The following is an 8,311-nucleotide window of genomic DNA, read 5'->3' on the forward strand; positions in this document are numbered from 1 at the left end:
TGGAGGTAAACTTCTCTATTTTACTAAGAAAAGCATTTCTTGAAAACCATGATAGATGACAGAGGTCTATATCCGTGATGGCACGTGTGCCTGAGGTTGCATGCAGAGCCATCTTTCCCGGCATGCAAGCTGTCACCCAACTCACCTGCAGCGGCACATGCGCACATGTCCCAGCTGGTGTTTCGGCCTCCGGTGCACATGCGTGCAATTCAGGGGACCTAGCTGGTCTTCGGGGCGCTCCTATGCATGTGTGCACATTTGCACATGCGCACGAGAGTACTGGCACACAGTGCCTTCATGCATACATGGTGAAAACCGTGCACATGCGCAGATGGTGTGATTGGGCATGTAGCACACGGGGGACCTTGCGCGCATGGTCAGATGGTGTGATTGCACACGCAGCGTCCAGTGATGGAGCTGCATAAGGGGAGGAGCCACATGTTAGCACAGATAGCACATGCACATGCAAAGCACGCGAAGTACATAGCTGTTCGGCACTTGGTGCCACTACTGGTCTACGTCTAAGAGGCCCATCTTGGGATGACCATGGGATATAGAAAATTTCCGGGAATTGGATGTGAGCTTCATTTAGTGGTTTGATAGCCTCTCCTGCAAGCTCTCACAAGAGGGGCTGTTGTCGTTTCCCTAGTTCTGCAAATTTCCCTGGAGCTGTGGCTGGGTTGTCTTTCTCCTTTTTTCGGTGCTTTGGAAGGGCATTCCTTGACCATGTGCCCAGGTTCTCCACAATAAAAGCAGAGAGCCAAATTTCTGGATCTCTACCTATCTTCTGTGGCTGGGAATTACATAGGCTCTTCTCTTCCCTGATCGATGCAAGGGGGCCAAGAATTAGGGATGGAAGCAAAGGCAGCTTGAGATGATTTGATTGATTGCAATCCAGTCATTTAGACCATGCCTGAATTGAGCTAATCGGAATGGCTGATTCCAACCTAAGTCTTCTGCAACCAATCTGAATTCTTCAATCTAGATCTTTACTCTCCGACTGCCTTGCTGAAATTCTTGAATTCTGTGTGTGGTTGTGTCTTCTTGTGTATGAACTCTGAAGTGTTCTCTGAAGTTTGCAATAAAAACGTTGATAGTGATATATGCTTTGGTTGTTACATTCAGTCATAGGAAGTGCCCATCCAGCTGCTGAAGTTCTGAAGACTGGAGCAGAAAGGACACTTATGATCAGTCTATGGGAAACTTTGCTGGGTGAAGGGTAAAGGGTTCAAGGCTCCTCTCAAAAAGTCTTTCTGCATCTTCCCACCCTGGCCGTACCTCCTGCTTTGAGAGAATATCTTGGTGGTAAGAGCCCATTCTATCTTCCAAGAGGCTCCTTGGTTCCCTCCTTCCCCTAACAAATGTATGGAGAGAAAAGGCTCTTTCATCCCTGCTAATTTCCTGGATGAAAAGGTCAAAAAGGAAAAAGTGAAATAAACTTCCATGACACCATGTTCTGATTGTATAATATGAGGCAAATGATAAGAGGAATCAATCTTTCCACCCTTTCTTAGTAATCTCACAAGAGATAACAAAGTAAACAGTGGTGAAAGAAATAAATACAGGGTAGTGGGGGTTTTTTGGGTTTTTTTTTTTTAAAGCATTTTCAGCAGGTTGATTTATTAATTGCTGGGTTTATCCTTGCCTCAAAACTTAAAAGATTCTAGGTCATTTACTGATCTTAATATCAAATGAATAATAAAGTAAAAATTAAAAAATGCTAAATAAAAGAATAATAAATAACAACAAATTGCCAGACTATTAAATCTGACCTTAGTGAGGATGACGCCATTCAATCCCCAAAGGTTTTGTGAGCGACACCAAGAGTACTTGACATATGCCTAGCTCCCTCCTGTTTATTTTATGTTTGAACCTGTCTGGCAAACAGAGAAGCTACATTCACAGCTGGGTTTCCCAACTTCAGAATAACAGAGTGGGAAGGAACCTTGGGGGTCTTCTAAACCAATCCCCTGCTCAAGCAGGAGACCCCATACCCGTGATGGCAAACGTGTGCCAGCTGTCGCCCATTGCTCTTCCGGGTTCCAACCGGCCAGCGGGTCTTTGTGGGTGCATGCACGCCAGAAACCAGAAAACCAGGTGACCGGCATGCATGCGCCTGCCAGATACTGGAAGAACTGCTCTTCCGGTTTCCGGCACTCACCCCTGCATTTATGCACGCTCCTGTTTCAGCACTTGGTGCCGAAAAGGTTTACCAACACTGCCCTATACCATTTTAGACAAGGGGTTGTCCAATCTTTTCTTAAAAACCTCTACTGTTGGAGCACTCACAACTTCCTGAGGCAAGCTGTTCCACTAATTAATTGTTCTAAATGTCAGGAAATTTATCCTTAGTTCTATGTTGCTTCTCTCCTTGATTACTTTCCACCCATTGCTTCTTGTCCTGACCTCAGATGCTTTGGAGAATAGCTTGACCCCCCTCTTTTTTGTAGAAGCCCCTGAGATATTGGAACACTGCTATCATGTCACCCCCTAGGCCTTCTTTTCATTAAGCTACACATACCCAATTCCTGCAACCATTCTTCAAATCCTCCAGTCCCCTAATCATCTTTGTTGCTCTTCTCTGCACTTTTTCTAGAGTCTCAACATCTTTTTTATATTGCGGTGACCAAAACTGGATGCAATATTCCAAATGTGGTGTGGCCTACCAAGGCATTATAAAGTGATATTAAGACTTGTGTACTTGATTTTATCCTTCTAGTAATGCAGCCTGGAATTGTGTTGGCTTTTTTGACAGCTGCAGCACACTGCTGGGTCATATTTAAGTTATTGCCCACTAGGATTCCAAGATCCCTCTTGCAGTTATTACTGTTGAGCCAGGTACCATTCTATTCTATACCTGTGCATTTGATTTTTCTTTCCTAAATGTAAAACCTTACTTTTCTCTATGTTGAATTTCATTTTGTTAGATAGGACCCAGTGTTCAAGTCTGTCAAGAGCCTTCCGTATCTTGAGCCTGTATCTTTTGGAATATTGGCTATTCCTGCCAGCTTGTCTAAATCAATGATGAAGATATTGAAGACTACTGGGCCTAAGACAGACTCTTGGGGTACCCCACTGCATACTTCCCTCCATGTAGATGGAGTTCCATTAAGGACTACATCTGGAGTGTGGTTGATCAGCCAGTTATAAATCTATCTGGTGGTGATGCTGTCTAATCTACATTTTTCTATCTTATCAAGTAGTAGTTTGTGGTCAACTTTATCAAATGCCTTACTGAAGTCCAAATAAATTATATCCACAGCATTTCACTAATCCACTAACTGTCACTTTGTCAAAGAATGCAATAAGATTTGTCCAACATGATCGACTTTTGACAAACCCATGTTGGCTTCTGGTTATGACTTTGTTTGATTTAGGTACTTGCTGATTTGTTACTTGATTATCTTTTCCAGAATCTTTCCAGATATTGAAATCAGGCTGATAGGTCTGTAATTTCCTGGATCCATTTTTTTTATTTTTTGAAGATGGGAACGACATCAGCTCTTTTCTGGTCATCTGGTACTTCCCCGGTGCTCCACGCTTTTCAGAGTTGCCAAGTTTAAGAAATACTCCATGTTAGCAAATTAATAGTTATTGATTTTAATAATATTTGGAATGTTTTTTATAATCTTAAGAATATATTCAATACTAAGAAAATGCTTTTAATTTTATTGAATATAATCGGAGAAAGGATTGACTGTCAACTTCATTTTGCTAGAAATGTAAAATGAAAGCAAAGGTATTTTCTAATTTTATATAGACTTGTAGCCATAGATTTTGGAGGGGCATACTGTGTATTGTGCAATTGAATGAGGAAATATATATTTCAGTCTATTTAAGCAATAATTATGTGGTGCAATAGCACTTAGACTTATATACTGTTTCATAGTGCTTTACTGCACTCTCTAAATAGTTTATAGCATCAGGATAGTGCCCCCAACAATCTATGTCCTCTTTTTATCACTCTCAGAAAGATGGAAGGATGAGTCAACCTTGAGCTGGTCAGAATTAAACTCCTGGCAGTGAGCAGAGTTAGCCTGAAATACTGCATTCTAACCATTGCACCCCCACAATGCACTTCCCCCCCACCCAGGGTTCCTGCCACAGTCTTTGATTGAACTGCATTACTTGATTTGCATAGATACTGATAACTGTTTGGATATCACCAAGGTCTGTAATAGTTTTCTGCAGATACAACCAAATTCTAAATATTGGGTTAATAATTGTAAAGTTTTAGGAATGTTGTAAATTCTATTTACTTTTATTTATTTATTATTTTTTTTAAAAGTTTTTTATTTATAATACAAATTAAAAACAATGGACATAGCGTGACATCTCCAGTTTAAACATTTTCATCAAATTTTGTCATATAATTAATACACTTCCTTATCTCTATACAAATTTACACTAATTATCACATTTCAAATACGTATATTCTTTCACCCATACCGATTATTTCGATATCTAATTCAGTTGTATCTATCATAACAAATTAGCATAAAAACTTCCAAGCACTTTACTCGTCAATGGTCCTATATCCGAGCGATTCTCCTCCTTTCCAGCCAATAATTTGTTCCAGATTTCAGAATATTCTGATTCATTCTTATTCAGTTAGTCAATTGCTAACTTATTCAAGTAGATGCTGGCAAATATTTAACTATAACCCCAAAATTCATTACTTCAGATAAAAATGATTGCACAAACATTTTGACTGCCCTAGTCAATAAGAGATCACAAGGTTATGGCAAACCATTTCCATGTTGTTGCCAGCTTCATGGATGTAACTTGAGGCAGCCTTCACCAGTGCTGGTCTGTTTGTGTGTTCAGTATCAGAGATTTTATTAGTATCAGAGATTTTATACTAGTCAGGGGATGTCGTATTTTGCTTTTTCAAAAGTGTTTTACAGCATTACCATCTGGAAAAAGAAATGACAACACCCCTAGAAAGTACTTGAGAACTATTCTCCTATTACACATGCATCATACTTGAGCAAGATATGAAAGTGTTGTATGTGATGGAATGTGCACCTGGAGGAGCAGTGGGGGAGAATTTTGATAACACACAGCTTTCCGAGAGTGTTGTGGTCCGCCAGCAGCCTGCGGAGCTGGCAGTGGAGTCAGACACCGATGAGGCTGAGAAATAACATGGGCCAGTCATGGAGGCTGGGGAAGGCCCGGATGAGGGCTCTGCGTCAAAGGCAGAGATGGGGCCAGGGCCATCAGGAAGTGATGCACAGACTTCGGAGCCTCCAGAGGCTGACAGTAGAGAGGTAGAGGAACAGGAGGAGCCTGTTCCTAGTGCACATATGAGAAGAGCTGCCAGAAGGCAGGAGCAGATAAAGTAGAGAGGACAACTCGGGAGTAGGGAAAAGAGATGATTGGCCCCTCCCATAAAGCTTAAAATACCATCAACGGCTCTTGGTCTCTTTGCCGGAAAACAACGTTGATAAACTTGGTTCTTATCTTGCTTGGCGTCCTCTGCTTCTGAACTCTTGCCAAGAGAAGCCTTTGGCAGTTTGCCTAATTATCTCAAGGTTAGGTGATAAACTGTGGAATGGTGTTTTGAAGAATTTGCTTTAATTTAGTTTGGACTACGCTGAGAATGAGTTAATTCTCAGTGTTCTAATAAAATCTGTTTGTTTTCCAACTGTTTGTATTTAATACTAACTACTTGGGCCTGGGTCACAACACAGAGGGAGGCATGAATTAAAAGACTATGCAGTCCTGAGTGTGATGAGGAAGGGGGGGAGGGTTCATTGTAGCCACACCCTAGAATCCCTCAGAATAATTTATGTAGAAGTTTAGAACATTATATCTTTAGTTTGGCAAGATTGTCCACATTAACAGACGGTATTAGCAAATATAGAATTGGATTCAACTGGATTTTACTGTGTCATCTCATGTGTAGGACAACTCGGCAAGGGTGGGTTGGTGCAAGCAGCTCAGTGTGGATGGGTCGGTGCCAACAGATCAGTGTGGAGCACTTGGCACCACTGGGCCAGTGTTGATGGATTGGTACTGATGGGTTGCCGATGATAGTTCGGTGCCAATGGCATGCCCAGTTGTCTGAATGCATAACAAGTGGTCCCCCGCCCCCTGGATGTGGGGACAACTCACCACCATGGGACAACGAAGTGGGGAGGAGATAACATATGAGCGGGGAGGGAATAACATCTGCACCAATTTATTACACATAAAAATATATCTCATTTTGCAAGATGTTATGATTTGAATGTAAGGGATAAAAATAATATAAATAAGTGACTTTTTAAATATTAAATCTACTCAAATATAAAATTTACTCAAAGGTTCTGTGTTTCTTTGCAGCATCACACACTGTGCCCGATCAATAGAAACCAATCTAAACTCCTGTTAGAAGAGAAGCTTGCAAGAGGTTATGAGTTTGGATACGTACTGAAAACGATTTTCAAAGATAAGAGTTTTTAAAAGTGCAATGCGGTTTAATTAATTATACATTATTGTTTCCTTTCCTTTCTAAAATGAAACATTTCCTCTCTTTGGTATCCGTTTTAGTAATGAACATGAGGAATGAAAAAAATAACATACATCGATACCTTGACTATAACTTCTGTTTTAACAATGTTGTGACCCAGTGACAGCAAACAGCTGCTCATGTGTATTGTTTGCATTTAATGTCTGAATTTTAAATCTAGTTGAAAGAGAACAAAGAGAGCAAAAAATAAAACAAATCTTACCACTGGCTTGATCATTAAATATTTCACTGGATTGCTTGGGGATATGTGTATTTTTCTTATGATTTTGCCAAATGCCTTCTTGGATTTGAGTTCTGATGTGCCTAGAGATGAGACGAAGGGAATCATCTCAAGGTTTGGCCCTGGATTGTGGTAATCTTCATAGACCTTGTCAAAATCAAAGAATGAAGGATCAATTCACAGATCTAAGAACTGAATTGATTTTGAATTCTGAATAGAATTCCCCCACCCTTGATGCAGAGGATGGTCTAGATGAATCTCTGGCACTCAGGCCCCAAATGACTTTAGTGGCCTGGATTTCTAGCTGGATCTGGTCTGATAGTTGTGACTCCATGTTCCATAACCTCTCAACCTTAAATATGGTTTCCCATAAATTATCTGGAGGATCCCAGATCTGATCTTTACCTTGAAAGCAGGTTTAATAGTGCCAAAAGGCAAATCTTCAGAGGATGTGGACCTAATGAGCATTAAAGCATGGGAAGATTACTTGGGAGAAATTATAAGTATCTTGCAAACTGAATTTAGCATGGACGCCTGGATTTAATTTACACAGAGCATGTTTGATTTGTTGGTTAGTTTAACTATGAGGTTGGCATTTTAGGCAGTTTTATCTGCAAGCTGTAGTTTATAGTTTAAACATGATGTGTGAATCAAGTCAGATGTGTTTTATTCTGTTAATAAATATTCTGTTTATATCATTAGTGATGTGTTCATAGTTTGATAATCAGGTCAAAGGGATAACCTAGAGGTAATGTTTACCTTGCTTTCCATCATACCTTCAATTACAACCTCATATTTGCTGTTGGAATTTCAGGTTAGTTTATAGAATCTGTTCCATATTAAATGTTGATAGTAACTTGAATAGTGGGAAGTAAACTGCTGCAAATTTATATGGCCTGGCCAAGACTGGTAACCATAAGTCTATATAACCATATGTTTTATATTACTGTCTTACCATGGGGAGTAGTGATGTCACCCTTGGACGATTCCTCTGACTCTTTTTCGGAGGCCTGCTCGAGGGAGGATGAGTTTATTCCTGGCATTTCGGGAACAAGGTTAATTACTGACCCTGAACTGCCAGGAGAAAGAGAATTACAGGCTTCTGCTAAAGACAGCTTGCAGGTAAGTGAAGAGGATGGGGAAGAGCTGTCTTCCATGGTGGATCTCAGAGCACGCAGGGTAGAGAAACGGAGGTCTGCCAGATTACTCAGGAGAAGGCCCCACTCCTCTTGATAGGATGCACCAGGAAGATATTTAGTATGGCAGGCAGAGGGAGGTTTTGCTGGCATCAATGTGTATGATTTATGGCTGTGTGTTTGTTCATGCTTCCTGCTGGACTTTTGAACTTCTCCTGACCAGTGAGTTCCCGTGGAGGTACTTTTAGTTTTGCCTAGTGACTTTCAGTTGGTTTAGTGGACTTACTTGCTGGAGCAGCTTTGCATTTGTTTTATGGACTATTGGCCATTGCATGGTGGACTAATCTTGGCTTGCTTGTGGATGACTTATTGTTCGATGATTGAGTGTTTTAATATTTGTAAACCACTGAGAGTTGCAGAATTGCAGCAGATTAAAAAAAA

Source organism: Pantherophis guttatus, chromosome 1 (assembly GCF_059756535.1).
Source record: "Pantherophis guttatus breed Tessera chromosome 1, ASM5975653v1, whole genome shotgun sequence".
Lineage (NCBI taxonomy): Eukaryota > Metazoa > Chordata > Lepidosauria > Squamata > Colubridae > Pantherophis > Pantherophis guttatus.